We start from the raw sequence: 16,269 nt of genomic DNA, 5'->3' as shown, positions 1-16,269 counted from the left end.
ACAACATGTGACGCAACATTTAGTCATTGACTTGATGACCATTAATGGCACTTGTCTCAAAGGTCACTGTGCATGTTTTCCCCATGTCTGATATGATGCACACTGGCTCATGACTTTTTCCCATAGACTTACATAATGAAAGAAAAGTAAACTTTTGTCTAACTTCACAGCTGACATCAAATGACTAATTTTATCATCAGAATTGGATCCATTCGGTCCGATAACATTTGGAAGATGTAAAAGAGCGACCCCAGATAACAAAACAGTTGTTTTCGGCTTGAAAATTGTTTTTATTTTTTCATTTTTTAGTCTATCGACAGTGATATGATAAGGTTTCTTTCTTGTGACAAATGTACTTTTTGTAAGTCACTTTGGACAAAAGCGTCTGCTAAATGCCCTAAATGTAATTGTAAATGTTGTGGTTCTGATCTGGCCCACACCACATAAAGCGGTGTAGTGATGAAGTATTTTTGTCACTAATCTATGTGACAAACACGAGTTCATGACACTGACATTTAACCACTAAGCGTCTTACTGCACAATTACAAAAAGGTTTTCTATCAGCTGATCAATGTATAAGTAATAAGTCAGAGTTAATATAGTTTGTACATAAAGTGGGCCAGTAAAGACGGACTCGTGAGTAGATGAGTCTCTGTGTTTGCTGCGATGATGTTTACTGGCCCCGACAACCTCTGTAGTCTCATTTAGACTCTTGTTAGCAACAGCTCACCGTTTTTAACACATGGAAGAGCTCCAAATTATACTGTCAAATTATTATACATTTATAAAATGATGAAATTAACAAGTTAGCTCTTAGTAAATGGATTTTTATGAATTTTACAACATAACAGCAGATAAAAAGGATGATAACTATATTTGTACTGACCCTTGTACACCAACAGGATCCACAGAGCTGCTGTGAACAGGTTTTAATATTCTAATCGGTGGAGTAAAATGTCTAAAAACATGTTTTTCAAATGTTATATTTCGATTCTATGAACAACACAAACTATATTCCAGCCTCATTTATTATCTGTGAAGAACTGAGAGCATTTAACAGCAAATGGAGGGCTCGTGATTGGGCTCATAATTAAAAACAAATATGATATCCAGTATATTTTATAATTGATAGTAAGAAGAAGATAGACAGGAGACATGGTGAAAGAGCAACATTCCTGGGCCAGAACCAACATGGATAACACAGTTTACCCTAAATCCTTAATAATCAGATTTTCTCTCTCACTTCTTGTGATGGACCAGTTTGTTAAACTGCTTGATGATGCTCACACGTATTTCTTTGCTGACCAGTCCGTAGATAATGGGGTTGATGGCTGGTGGAATGATAACACACAGGATGCTGAAGAACTTCCTCAAATTGTGGGAGGCCGAGGGGAATCTGTAACTCACAATTAAGACCACTGAGGCTATTTCATAGAGCACATACACAACCAGGTGTGATGCACACGTCTGAAAGGCTTTGCTGCGGACGACGCTGTTGGTTCTGTTTTGCTTGACCGACGCGTGCAGGATTCTGAAGTAGGAAAACGCAATGATCAGGAAGACGCCTGTACTCACAGACCAGGACATGGACAGACCTAAAAAACATGAAAACATCACAATTATCTTTCAGTTAAGTATCAACAACTCAGCCTAGAGGGTCATTCCATGCCAACACACCCAAAATCCAAAACTTTTCCCAGTTCACATCACAGATTTTCTTGCAAAAATTAATGTTGAAACTTTAGTTAAATTCACAACACCTTGCAAAATCCTACACAGCTGTACACCAATACTATGTGTTGAATCTTTCAATCAATCAATCAATCAAAGCTTTATTGTCAATTAGCTTGCCAACAAAAGAAGTGCAACAAAATTTAGATTTTGTTTCCCTTGAATCAATAACACAAACACAATAAACACACAATATATAAATGTAATAATCTTAAACTAAAACTAAGGGTCATGAAGTGCAGTAATTTGCATGCTCCAGATCAGCAGTTCAGCAATCTAACAGCTTGTGTAAGGAAGCTGTTGATAAGTCTGTTAGCTCGACCTCTATGACTCCGGAACCATTGTAAACAACAATGGACTGAGTACACAGCCTTGAGGAAATCCAGTGCTCAGCTTGATGGAGTTGGAGGTGTTATTTCCGACATGGACAGGCTGAGGTCTCTTTGTCAGAAAGTCCCTGATCCAGAGACATGTGTAGACACGCCTAGTGGGAGGAGTTTCTCCATTAGTCTCTGGGGGGTGATGGTATTAAATGCTGAGCTGCTAGCTCACCAGCGCAGGCTCTGAGCACACTTCCCGAAATGGCCCGATAGATGGTGGAGGAGGACCAGCCCTCCTTCTGGTTGTCGGATTTAGTGCTTCAAAGCGTGCAACGAAGTTGTTGAGCCTGTCTGGAAGAGAAGCATCATCGTTGTTGACCCCCTCCTGGACTTGTAATCTGTCAGCGCATGGACTCCTTGCCACATCCGCCTGGTGTTTCCTGTGTCGCAGCGGTGTCCCTGGATTTTCTCTGCATAGATGCCTTTTGAGCCTTGACTCCCTTTGAGGGTGCAGACCTGGCTGAGCAGAGAGCAGTCATATCTCCCGCCCTGAAGGCTGCATCTCAGGCTGTCAGCAGCAAGCGCACCTCTGTAGTCATCCATGTTTTTTGGTGAAGGTCTTAATTACAGTGACATCCTCTGTGCACTTTGCGATGTAACAGGTTACCGCCTCAGCATACTCTTCAATGTCTATCTGATCCCCCTGAGAGACTGCTGTCTTAAAAACCTCCCAGTCGTTGTGCATGAAACAGTCCTGAAGTAGAGCTTGTAAATACGGTTCCTTTTAAGGATTTCAGTCATTATGAGTCACCCACTATATTGAACCAGGTTGTGCGAGTCACTTGAGTCAGTATTGCTTAATCACCATGGAAACTCAGTCCTAGCACATTGTCTCTTCACCACTAACGTAGTAGAAAACACAATGCAATAAAATTACTCCTTTCATGATTGGAAAAATAAAAGAGATACTAAAATAAAACAAAATAAGATAAAACAAACAAATAATATAATAGAGTTCTGAGGTAGGAATGGTGTAAATGGATAAGGTGCAAAAGAGAGAAAATAATCTACATACAATATACTGCTTAATATTTATATATAATATTTATATATAAATTATTTTATTTTGAAAAGATCGATCAACCTTATTTTATTTTTATAGATGTAGCATTTTATTATGCTACATCTATACACCAAACTAACAGTAGCCTAGGCTACCTGCAGAGCATTGTGTATATTTTTTCAGAGGTGGAAGAATGGCTTCTGTTGTATTATGACAGGGATGTGCTTTTCACACTGACTCGAGGAAGTCTAACCCAGATACTTCACTCGTTCGTCTGCTACTCATTCAGAAAGTACGTCTGTTTGCGCTATCCTGCTCTGACTCCAGTCCTGAGCTCCAAGTCTGCTGCTGTGTTTCCTGCGCAGGCTAACGAGCTACGGGAGTTTCCGGTATCACGAGCTTGCTTCAAGCTCCGAATTACTAGCTCCGAGCTAGCTACGAGTGTTTCCAGCATCAAGCTACGTAGCCCGCGAGCCTTGATGCCAGAAACACAGCCGACTCATCGTAGCACTAGCTCGCAAGCCTCGATGCCGGAAACACAGCTGACTCGCCGTAGCATTAGCTCGCAATGCCGAAAAATGCCCTTAGCTCGCAAGCCTGAGCTGGAAACACAGCAGACTCGTAGCTCGCATGACACTATTTATCATTTTAGATTTGATCATAGTAGGACTCAGTGATTCGAGTTAATGATACTAGAGATTCGCAACTCACAGGTTATTTTAAAGACCCGGGTTAAAGATCGGGATGAGTCACGATTCATACCCCTTTATCCTGAAGTGCTGATTCTGCCCCCTCAGGCCAGGTACTGATTTGTTTTTTTCACATGCCTGCTGCGCTTCAGTAGTGGTTTTTAAGCAGGCACCAGTATAACAGATAGATGATCAGAACGGCCAAGGTGGGAGCGAGTCGTTGCCTTGTATGCATCCGTGGAGCCAGATCCAGCATGTTCTCTCCTCTGGTTTTAAAGTCCACAACTTGCAAAGTTGGAGCATGGAATTGTCCAGCATCTCTTGGTATGCTGAAGCATTCAGAGTTCCTTTTACTGGAACTAAGGGGCCAAGCCCAGCTCCTGAAAAACAACCCCACCATAATCCCCCCTCCATCAGGCTTTACACTTGGCATAATGCAGTCAGACAGGTACCGTTCTCCTAGCAACCGCAAAACCCAGACTCGTCCATCAGATTGCCAGATGGAGAAGTGTGATTGGTCACTCCTGAGAACATGTCTCAACTGCATCCGATGCTTTGCATTGCACTTGCTGATGTATGGCTTGGATGCAGCTGCAACTGCTAATACCAATGACAGTTGACTGTGGAATATTTAGGTGCGAGGGAATTTCACGACTGGACTTGTTGCACAGGTGGCATCCTATCACAGTACCACGTTGGAATTCACTGAGCTCTTGAGAGGGACCCATTCTTTCACAAATTTGTGTATAAATAGTCTGCATGCCTAGGTGCTCGCTTTTATACACCTGTGGCCATGGAAGTGATTGGAACACCTGATTTCAATTATTTGGCTGGGTAAGTGAATACTTTTGAAAAAATAGCGTATCTGTAGCTTCATTCTAATCAAATGCACTGACCGTAGATATTATTTACGGGGGTGGGACCGCAGGCCAGTCTGAGGATGGAACGGTTGCTGCTGTAGACATGTTGGATCGTGTTGCCACACAGCGGGACATTCATGTGAAAGCCGAAGAGAATGGCGATACACAGCAGAGCTACGACCCAGGCCAGGGCGCAGCAGAAGTGCAGCCGAGCTGATGTCATGATGGCCGGATATCTGAGAGGTTCGCACACTGCAACATACCTGCAAAGGGAGTTAACAACATATGAAAACACTCAATAGCTTCTTACAGGATGTTTAAAATCAAAACAATTTCATAAAGTCTAAATGAACAAGCACAATTGAAGGAGTAGTTTTAGGTAAGAAATGTCAATGAAAAGAGAAAGATATTCATTGGCTGAGTGTTCTCTGCATAAACAAACTTAATCAACAAACTCTGTTTTAATGCCTGAATAAACTGATTAAACAAACCGAGCTTAAAGGACAACTGCCACATGCCCATTTTTTCCTGCCACATGCCATCACACTGTACAATAATAACAGCTAAAACTCTGGTCATAACACAAAGTCTCTACGCACTTTGGTTTTGTACAATCTGTTCACCGCACCTTATATTATATCTATTATATCTATCTATCAAACACAGTGTACACAGTTTTATTTTGTTTGCATGTGGTGGACCCTGCCAGCTATCTAACTTCAAACAGTTTTCTGGGACCATATTTTCCTCTAAAACAGCTTGTTTATTCACATATTTGTATTATTACCTCATTAATATTGTAAATATAAAAATTCAGGGTTTGGGTTTTCTTCTCCAAAACTACAGAGTGCACCTTTAAAACTTTACGGCTGCCAAATCAACAAAGAAGCTGCCACACTGTTAGAGAGTTTTGATTTGAGAAGTCGATACACACATAACATACATGTAATCTGTAAGGGTTCATGAACATGAACAGGTCAGGGATCCGGAATGATAGGTGAAAACAAACGTCTTCACATCTCAAGTCTGAAGTATTTAATTAGATTTACTTGCCAAATGGAAAACATGTCCACATTAGGAGCAGACTGTTTCCAAAATATTCTTATAACTACATTTACACTTGTTGTAGAGACTGTGGAGGCTCCAAGAGAAAACGAGACTCTCTGTGATTTACAGAAAATCCTCTGGTGTAACTAGATAAACTCAGCAGCAACACACTCTCTACTCTCTGCTGCAGTTAACTTGTCACAATGTCAAAAGTAACAGTTTGGGTCAGTTTATATAACAACTTCATAGTAAATGCTTTTGTGTTGATCTGAATGGTCATGATAACATTTTGAAGACGTCTGTCATGACAGCAGACGGCACACATGAACACCAACATGTCAAAGGTCAAACAGCCACATCAATACAGTCAACAACAGCAAGGAGATGAAGAGGGAGAGAAATTCCCCAGACTACATCATAAAATAACTAAATTTTGTGAGCTGTTGCGTTAGGAAAATCTTTTTTAAATTGTGTTGTGCAGTTTCTGACAAATTGTTATTTATTTGGGCCTTCTTGTAAATTTGGCAAATGTTATTGCTTTGTTTTAGGGGCTGCTGCAGCCCCTGCATACATGTCAACAACAGAGAAACAAGCCACATTAATAGGATGATCTGTGAGTCACTGTGTATTCAATGTCTCTGTAATTTATTGATCTATAGAAGATTTAATTTAATATAAAAATGAGGTGTCGGCCGGGTCCAGATTGACCTGGTGTTTGAATTTGAGAAGCATTAATAACATTTTAAGACTCAGATACAAACCAACAACAATAAAACAAAATTCAGTCTGACATGATAAAAAGTAAATCTCTTGTGAACTGATGATTATGAAAAGTAAGAAACAGTCTGTCATGTTAATGCATGACGGTAGAGAAGAAACTTGAATCTTTGACTGATTGTTTTCATGCATTTTGATACCTGTCATAGGCCATCGCACCCAGAATTGTCTGCACTGCGACGCCGTAAGTGTGCACAGAGAAGGCCTGAGCGAGGGCCGCGCCATAGACGATCTTCTTCTGCCCCGTCAAGAAGTGCATCATGAGGCGAGGCAGGACCGCCGTGGCCCCGAGCAGATCACAGGCGACCAGGTTACAAAGCATGATGAACATGGGTCTGTGCAGGGTCTTGTCTATAACGATGACACACGCCACCACGCCGTTCCCCAACAGTGCGACAATGTAGTTCAACAGAGCCAGGATGAACAGGAGCGAGCCGTAGCCTGGTGGGATGTGGAAGCCCTCTAACTCGAACACAATTGGCTGTCTGAGAGGAGTTGCTGCTGTTATGTTCTCCATCTACATCAGTCCTGAAGAAGACACCAAAAAATATGTAGATTTTTTTCTTGCGCTAAAAACTAAAAATGACAACAAACCGAAAAGATTACAAACCGCAGTAAAACTTCAGTATTTCATAACATAAAAAGAGAATACCTTAAGCGAAAGTCTCCTGATCACAATAATAGAAAGGTTTAAGTGTAGAGGTTGTCTGCCTTTTCATCAGGGCGTGGATGCTCTGACTAGTTGAGGACACGGCGTTCACTTTTATGACTTTAGTGTCCGTCAGTATAGCTGATCCCTGCCCACCATCGATGCTACCATCGAAAAATCAACTACCCTCTGAAGCTCATGTACCCATGTGGTTTGACGACTGAATATTTAAAGTTGCAATGTGTAAGACCTTTAGTGTGAACATTCAGAAAATTAATTAAAAGTATCAACAAAGTTTCACAACCTGAATAATTAGTGTTGACCTGGTCATTCTTGCCTACAGTAGCAGAGGAAGAAAATCTGTCATATGCAGCCATTTTAACAAGTTTACCAGCAGTGCGAAGCTAAAATGCAGCGCAGCAATGTAGAAGATCCACATGACAGCGATGTACATGTAGAAGTTTGTCTGAAAGGCTTTGACTTCTAGAGAGTAGAAAGGCACAGAGATCAATTTAAATGTTGTCTCAGACCTCTCAAACATTTCACTTTTGGTTAACCACAGTATCACACAGTGACCTACACATAACAACCCCCAATCCGTTACACTACCCCCCCTTCCACAAAGTCCCTCGCCCTCGAGGGGTCAAACAAAGTCTCTCAGGTTGGCTGGGGTTCTCAGGTTCTTTAGGAGTGCTTGTCAGTGCAGGGGCAGTTAAATGGGGCTGGGTGGGGGAATTTGGGGAAAGGGAAAAAAGTTTAGTTTGTGGAGGGTGGTGCAGAACAGTCTGTTCATCAGAGGGGCATTGCTGGCGAGTCAGAGCCATGTCCTGCTACCCTTGTGTCCCACCCTCCTGTCTTTTAGGGGAGGCCATGCTCTTGTAGGGAGCCAGCTTATCCGGACATAGGGCAACTTTCCTTCCTCTGGGCGGCAACTGGACCCTGTACACCTCACCCAGCCTCTCCAGAATCTGGCCCCACCCACTCGCTGTCCAGTTTTGGGCACTTGCCCTTCTTTCTCTGAGGCCTTTACACCCAAACCAACTCTCCCACCTCAAAATGACGGTCTCTGGCCCGCACGTCATAGTTTCTCTTCTGTCTCACCCCAGCACCAAGCAGCTAGCCTCTGGCAAACTCGTGAGCAGACTCCAAGCTGTCCTAGAGCCTTCTGGCACAGTCAGGGCCCTGAGGGTCTACAAGGGTGTTAGGGGATTTGCCCACCATCATCTCTGCTGGGGTGCGGATCTCCCTTCCTAGCATGAGAAGGGCAGGGGAACAGGAAGTGGAGTCCTGGACAGCATGCCATCAGCACAAGCGGAACGTGACTATCCCAGTCCTTGTGTTTAGCTGTCACTATGGCCAGCTGTTGTGCCAGTGTGCAGGAAAATCTCTTAACCAGTCCATCATTCTGAGGATGGAGGGGTGTGGCGCAGGTCTTGTGGGAGCCCAGCTTCTCACACATGGCTGCAAACACACAGAACTCAAAGTTCCAGCCAGGCTGTATGCATTGGGCCACTTAGTGAAATAGTCCATGGCAGTAGGGATGTAGCGGTTACCCCTCTCTGTTTAGGGGAAACGTCCCAAGGACATCAATCCCCACTCTCTCCATGGGGCACCCTGCAGGAAATTGTTGGAGCTGGGCGTGAGATCTGTCTGTTGGGCCCTTCCAGGCAGTGCAGCTGTCACGGTGGCAGCAATTGTCTTGCCCATCCCCGAGGTGTTGACTCTACTCAAACTCCTGTCGGAGGTGGTGGAGTGTCTTGGTGATCCCAAAGTGCCCTCCCTCAGGGCTCTTAGTACCACCACCTTCCACCGTGTCTCTCCTGTAGCCAGTTCTTTCCATCCCCTCTGTAGTACCCCATCACATACACGCAGGTTTTCAAACATTGACCAGAGTCTTTTTGTGGCCCCAGACAAAATGGCAACCTCTTCCCATGCTGGTCTGTGATGCATCACCACTCATGTGACCACTGGTCTGATGTCAACATCCTCTTCCTGCTTGCGCTCCCACTCAGACACAGCTGCCAGCCCATTTCTGGACAACGCCTGCTCGAGATACACAGTTGCACATTGCACATCAGGTTGTCGTGACTTTGCCTCTTGATCTTCCCTTTTCTCACACTGCTGACAGCCATCAGTGTCACACTGGTGGCAGGACAGCGCATCAGCATTCCAATGCTGTACCCCAGGTCTGTGGATCACACCGAACTCATTCGCCTGTAGCTCTTCAATCCAGCGTGCCAGCTGACCTTCTGGTTCTCTGAAAGACATGAGCCACTGCAAAGCCTAGTGGTCAGTCCTTACTGTGAGGTGGAGGCCCCATAGGTAATACTTGAAATGCCGTATGCCACTGACCACAGCAAGCAGTTGGTAACACATTAGCAACATTCAGCCTTGTTGAATGTCCTGCTGTGATACGCCACCACTCTCTCACCCTCTGGTGTCACCTGGGCCAGCAGAGCACCTGAGCCAACACTGCTGGTGTCTGTGTCAAGGATGAAGGGCAGGGTGGGGTCAGGTGGGGAAAGAATCCGGGCCTCCACCAGGCCGAATCGCGCGAGGGGGACCTGCCAGTACCGGCTGCGCAGGTCCAGAGAAGAGAACCAGGAGGACCCTAATGCTGTATTGATTGCCTCATCAATGCATGGAAACGGCTATGGGTCCTTCTTTGTAACCCTCTTGATGGGTCTAAAATCACAGAAATGCCAGTCATCCTTCAGCTTTTGGGAACCATGACAACTGGCGAGACCCAGGAGCTGTTGAAGGGTTCAATGAGCACAGCCCGTTGCATCTCACACAGGGCTTTGTCTGCCACCGCCTGTTTGACCAGGGGGGAGGCACCCAGGTCTCATCATGATCGGCTGTGCATCTCTATTGTTGATGTTATGCTGTATGAGATCTGTCCGGCCCACATCATCCTCTGAAAGTGAGAAACAGTCCATAAACAGTCAGTCCATCACAATTTTTCTGCCAAACCTCTTTCACAGCCAAGTCTCTCTCCCCGCTGTCAGGTATTAGGGCCAGAACTAAGTGTAGGTGTAAACTAGTGGCAGGTGGGTGGGAGCCAGCTGGGGCTGCAGGTTGGGGAAGGTGCAGCAGTTTCCTGTGGCAGCTGTTGCTTCACCTGCCAGCACTGTAATGGTGTGGGTGGCAGAGCAGCCAGGCTGGGGTGGCCTTCTAGACATCTGGATAAAATTCCTATCTGTAAAAGTGAGTGTTCCTCTCCCTGTGTTAATGACACAGCCCGAGAACATTCAGCCCAAGAATACAATTATCCAGGGCTGCAACCCACATGAGGCAGGAAATTGACTTCTTCCCCATGCCTCCCCCACCATCGGAGCTTGCTCTCCTATTCCTGTCTATAGTTTCACCATGGTGGGGAAAATGCTTGTTTTATTTCTCACCAAACAAGGTTTCACCAGGGTTGCTGACGAACCTGTGTCCACTAGTGCAGGGCAGCATGTACCCCCAATTGTCCAGCAGTCTCCTACCCAGGTTCAGCCCGGGGCACAAGGCATTCAAGCTCACTGTCCACATCACCTGCTGGTTGTAACGCCCTAACTTGGCTGGTGTGCTGCGCTACATCCTACATCCATTCACTGGGTCAACTCCCTCACCCAGGCAGGTTGAACTGCTTTCAACTAGCAGCTCTCACCTTTGGGGGTCTGTTGAATGAGGAGTCAGTTTCCAGCATTTCTCTCTCTGTCGCTACCTCCAAAGCCTCCTGTAGAGACCTGGGGTGAGCAAGTAGTGTCTGGACATGCAGGTCAGCTGGTAGCAGAGGTTTGAGAAAATGGTCCCGGGCTAGTTCACTTTGGATGGCAGGTGGCACGTGAGCATGCGTGTGGTGAACTAGCCCCTCAATGTTGTTAGCGAGATCTCTTCGCGGCTCCCCAGGGCATCCCTGATGGCTACACAGGTCAGAGCGTAACAGGCTAGCAGCTGCGCAGAGCCGAACCGCCTCTTCAGGGCTCCCACTAAAGCATCATAGTCACTCCTATTGTCACGGCTAAGCAGCAGCAGGCTGGACTGCGCTAGCTGGAGGGCTTTCTCTTTAGTAGACCACTCGGCAGCCTGGGCTAACAGTTCAAATTGGGCATGAAATGCTTCTCAGTTAGCTTTGCCAACATACCTGGGGGTTTTCATTGAGGGCGGGAGGGCTCCACCATGTGTCTCACCGTGTTTGTCCATGTCCGTATTTTTGGCCGCATGACAATAACCATGTCCCAGTGACCGGCATGTCTGTCGCTGAGTGGCCAGATTAGCATCTCTCTTTCATGCATTCACCCGTAGACCTCTTAAACAACCCTGATCTCTCTCCCACTCTCAGCTAATCACTGACAAGCTATCTCACACACTCCCTGTCATAGGTAGCTGAAATTGACTGACAGGCTTCACAGTTTCTGAACTTGGAATACGTTCACTGACATTAAGTAAAACTCAGCAACTGCCTTAACATTAACATTACACTTTTGGTTAACCACAGTATCACACAGTGACCTTCACATGACATAACCACCCAGTCCGTTGCAATATTTATTCTGATTATCATCTAATATCTTCCTTTTTGTCAGTTTTTTGATTCATTTGGTAAAAATAAATTGAACGTTTAATTAAATCTTAAAATGACACACTAAAGTCTGGTTTACATTTACAAACAGGAAATGAGACCAAGAGCAAACTGAATAAACCATAACCAGCCCAAAACTGTGCCAGATCCAGCCAACCAGAACAGTATGAACTGGGTGCTGGAAGAACAGATATTAGGGCTGTACGATGTGAAGTTTATCAGCCAATACTGATAATAATTTCACATTTTTGTATCTTAAAAATGAGTTCATAACCTGTAGTTTCTGAACCCCTGAGGGTAAAAAGTCTACGATGCAGTGGGCAGAGATGGATGATCTATTATCCATAGCTCTAATAATATGTATTGTGTTAAACTCAGACTTTTATATCTGTATAGCCTAGTATATATACTAGGCTCTATACAGGTGCAGCAGCTCTACATCATGAACGCAACAACAGCACTGTGGTTCTTCTTCTTCTTCTTCTTCTTCTTCTTCTTCTTCTTCTTCTTCTTCTTCTCTGTGTTTATTGGCAGGTGGCAAACCAACTTTAAAGGTGCATAATGCTACAGAATGTGTGTAAATGATTTGTTTGCTAAGTCAACTAAAGCAGCTTGGCTCTGTATTATCGTTTCTATTTATCGGCTTTCATTTAATTAACGGCTGATAATTTATCGGTCCAATAGCCTATATATCGTTCATCCCTCATGCATATATCCTGTGGGCCAGACCTGGACTAATAATTTCAAGTTATAAAAACTAATTTGTACAACTTAAAACGACCACTGTACTTTACCTGGTGATTCTCAGGTAATCAGTTTCCCAACTTTTTAAAAGTAAAGTCCACGTTAACAGTGAAAACATCATTATAAAAGTCAATAATTACTGGATTTCTTTTTGTAAAAATATACTTGCTGTCAAAAAACGCGACAGCAGAGACGTGAACATGATGTTAGCTGCAGCTCGCGAACAACATGCAGGAACTCAGTGAGTTCCTCTAAACTCTCTTCTCTCCTCACGAGTCTGTATGTTCACGAATCAAGTCCAAATATTTTTCCACTTCAGCAGGTGTGTCGTTGCCCCGGTTTGCAAATATGTCTGAGTTGTGGGTCCTGCATACCCATGTGATTATTATCAGCCTGTAATGAGCATCCTGGAGGCCTCAGAGCTCCCAGGTGTCTCAGTGACCAGCAGGTTAATAGAATTAAAAGCTGCCATGAGGCGTTCAGGGGGTGGCGGACAGGGAGCCATTGTCTCTGAAGAGACTCCAGCCTGCAGACCTTCACTCTTCTTACTATCTCAGCATTCTGAGAAAGGCCTTCCACTGTATTTTGCAGCCAGGCCGTCTTAGTTCACAGTCATTTCGGTTCATCCTTGAGGTGTTTTTTGTGGATGGGGCCAGTTCCTCCACACGAAACTGGGAAGACATTTTATTTTCAACCATTTCTTTGTGCACGGGGTTATGTCAGGTAAAGGTTAGAAGTACACTAAAATATATGAAGAAGCATTAAGTCTTGTCTTCATTGGAAGGCCACGCTTGAGTTACAAGAAACAGTCTCTGACCAGGCTGTGGACCAAAAGGCAGTAAAAAAGTTTCAAAGAAAAAAGGTCATGGAGTCAATAATATAGAAGCCTTGTGTTTCCTCACTGAAGTTTCATGGGAATCTTTCTGTTGAATTATATGTAATTTTATGGGCTTACTTAAATTGTTCAGGGACCATGAATATCCACTGCATATTTCATCAAAATCTGGCCTGTAGTTTAAGTTTTTGTGTTTTAGACCAAGGTGAATTATGTCAGAAGATCAGGTGCCAAACGTTCATCATGCATCAGCAGGGACGTGAGTCCTGTTGATCCCAAGAGCTTTAATTAGCCTGTTATCCTGTTATCATCATCTCTGATAAACATCTATTAGTGTCCCTCTCTCTGCTCCCACAGGACTAATTACCATCAGAAACTGTTGATAAGTGTTTTGTTCAGAAGCGGCTCACTGTGGACCTCATTAATGACCGCGATGAGTTGTTTCAGAATCATTAACAGTCATTATTTGCTGATGAAACTGGGGAACCACCAGGGGGCAGTGTGGTCCCCTGAGCTCCCAACATGCAACAGTTTCATTTAGTTTTCACAACAAGGTTTTATGATGCAAACTCTGATATTCAAGAGTACACAGGAAGCACAGGTTAGCCCGTTACTACTATTTTTCCCATGTTTACAACCCAATCACCAGAATAAATGTTGGCACGTTAAAACATTGCTTTTCTGTAGGTTCAATTTTCATTTTCTCACTTGTCACGACACTGTGTTTGTGGTTATGGTCAGAAAACATCATGTTTTGGATTAAAGTACCTCATTTGGCCTTGTTGCCACAGACACAGCTACAAAATCCAGACTTCCTGTGTAAGATATATGTTTTTTCTTGCCACAGACACGGTGGAAATAAGGGTTAGGCTCTGGTCACACCAACTTCCCCTACACCTGACATGAAAAGCAGGTCATGAATATTTCAGTGGTCAGTAACATGCCAGTATGATAAGGAGCATTTAACACAAACATGAACCTATTTGTGTCCTAATAACATTTTTTATTCTGGCAAGTGGGAAGAGCAACACCAGTTTATAGAACTGTTTCAGTCACGCAGTCAATCAAGACGATCAGTGATGATCACATTTATAGCTCAAGTATTGTCACACATTCAGAGGCAGAAGCTGTGTTAGTCTCTGCTTGTTTTTTTTCAAAACAGCAACACAGCTGAATGAACCTGTTTGTCATCACTGTGTTGTTGGCTAACGGCTTCACGTCGGCTGCATGTCGGGGGAAAACATGTGAACTCCTGTCAGAGAGGCCTGAGGACCCAGAGCCATGTAGCTGGGAGGTCATGTACCACTGAACAACCAGTTATCAAGCCAACTTTTTATGCTGGTGTTGAGCTGCAGTGCTGTCAATTTTCAAACACAACTGCTAAATGCAGAAGCTTGCAAAAGACTGCCACTCACACTTCCCCCTCTGTCCCCTCTGCTGTCTGTCATGTTTCAGTGTGAACAAAATACAGAATAAAAAAGTAATCTAGATGTTGATCTGAAATCAAAGATAACATTTACATTTATGGTTTTGTGGTTTTAATGTTGTGGCTGATCGGTGTATAATAACGTCTTGGACTCTAGCTTTAACATTTGGTGACATAATAAATTACATTAAAGGAGCACTATGTTGTTTCGGAGAAAAAATTCAAACTCAGAATTTTAATATTAACAATATTAATGAAGTAATGATACAAACTTTTTGCTTGTGAATAAACAGGCTGTTCTCAGAAGAAAATAAGGTCCCAGAAAACACTTTGAAGCTAGAAAGGTGGCAGGGTCCGCCACATTTAAACTAAGTAAAACAGAATAAATTGTGTTGTCCTTTAAGGTCAGTTTGTTTCAATCATTCAATTTAGTTTGTTTGGGCTTTAAAATAATCAGTCAGTAAAAACTTCTCTGCACATCAACATTTCTACCTTGAAACTACAGACTGCTCCTTTAAACATGAACACATCAAAACAATCACAGTAACTATTAGGACTGATGATGTTGAAGGGAATGTGTTGGTTCAGACTGTGACTGCAGTGAAGCTGATGGTCACGATTCATTTCACAGCTGTTTATCTCCACCTGCTGCTCAGTGTTGGCTGCTGCAGTGAGGAAACATCAGCATGAACACTCAAACAACACTAACACAATGTATTGATGATAAGTGATGGTGTGTGTCTTTAGTATCAGGAACTACCACAGAGGCCGTTTTGAGTATTTTTCCAGGTGTGTTTCGTTGTTGATCTGTGGATAGATGTGTATCTGTGTGATAGTAACACAACTAGAACTTTCACAATATCAGATTGTCACCACACAGTTATTTTATCATGATATCTATAGAAAATGTGAAAAAACTCAAATGTATGTGTCTCTCTTGGCAAATTAAATACACTCAAAATACGAGTGTGTGGTGATAGAGAGAGTCTGTAGCCATCACTGTACCAGAGCAGTCACCTTACAGCTCTGCATTTCAGATCACTATGAAGGCCGGGTTTAGAGCAAGAGTGATCGAATGTGAAATAGAAAAGGGAGTCCTGGCCGTAGTACACAAAAAAATTCTGGAGCTTCACAGTAAAACAGAGTTACAGCATTACGCTAAACAACTGAAGCAGCTGGAGACTTGATATAAACATCAGGTGTCTCCATACAGCTCGTCTGCTGTGATCACAGTCTGCAGAAGACATGAGAGCCACTGTAAAAGATGTTATTGAGAGACTTTTCAGACGGTATGCGCCTTTAACTCAGCAGCTCCAGTGAAGATTTCAGCTTCAAAGGGATAAATAATATCTCCTCAGATCAATTTGGGATCTCTGGGTTACATATTGGAGGATATCTGACAGTTTAACAGTAAACTTACCCTGATGAAGACTTCAGTGTATTCATTTCATAATAAAGGATTTTGAACAACATCAGAGTAACTCAGATTTCCAGCCTGACTGCCAACAGGCACCATCAACTTACTCTGCTGGACTGTGACTGTTTTACACTTTTTATCTGC

General features: G+C 43.6%; 1 pseudogene; it reads right to left on the bottom strand.

Annotated features, from left to right (window-relative positions):
* Window positions 1-1,142: 1,142 nt before the first annotated feature.
* On the bottom strand, window positions 1,143-7,010 carry LOC115593558 (olfactory receptor 2K2-like; annotated as a pseudogene).
* Between the last annotated feature and the right edge of the window lie 9,259 nt (window positions 7,011-16,269).

This window comes from Sparus aurata, chromosome 13, assembly GCF_900880675.1.
Source record: "Sparus aurata chromosome 13, fSpaAur1.1, whole genome shotgun sequence".
NCBI lineage: Eukaryota > Metazoa > Chordata > Actinopteri > Spariformes > Sparidae > Sparus > Sparus aurata.
Note: the sequence above shows the minus strand (reverse complement) of the source record. Positions and strands in the feature narration are given on the sequence as shown.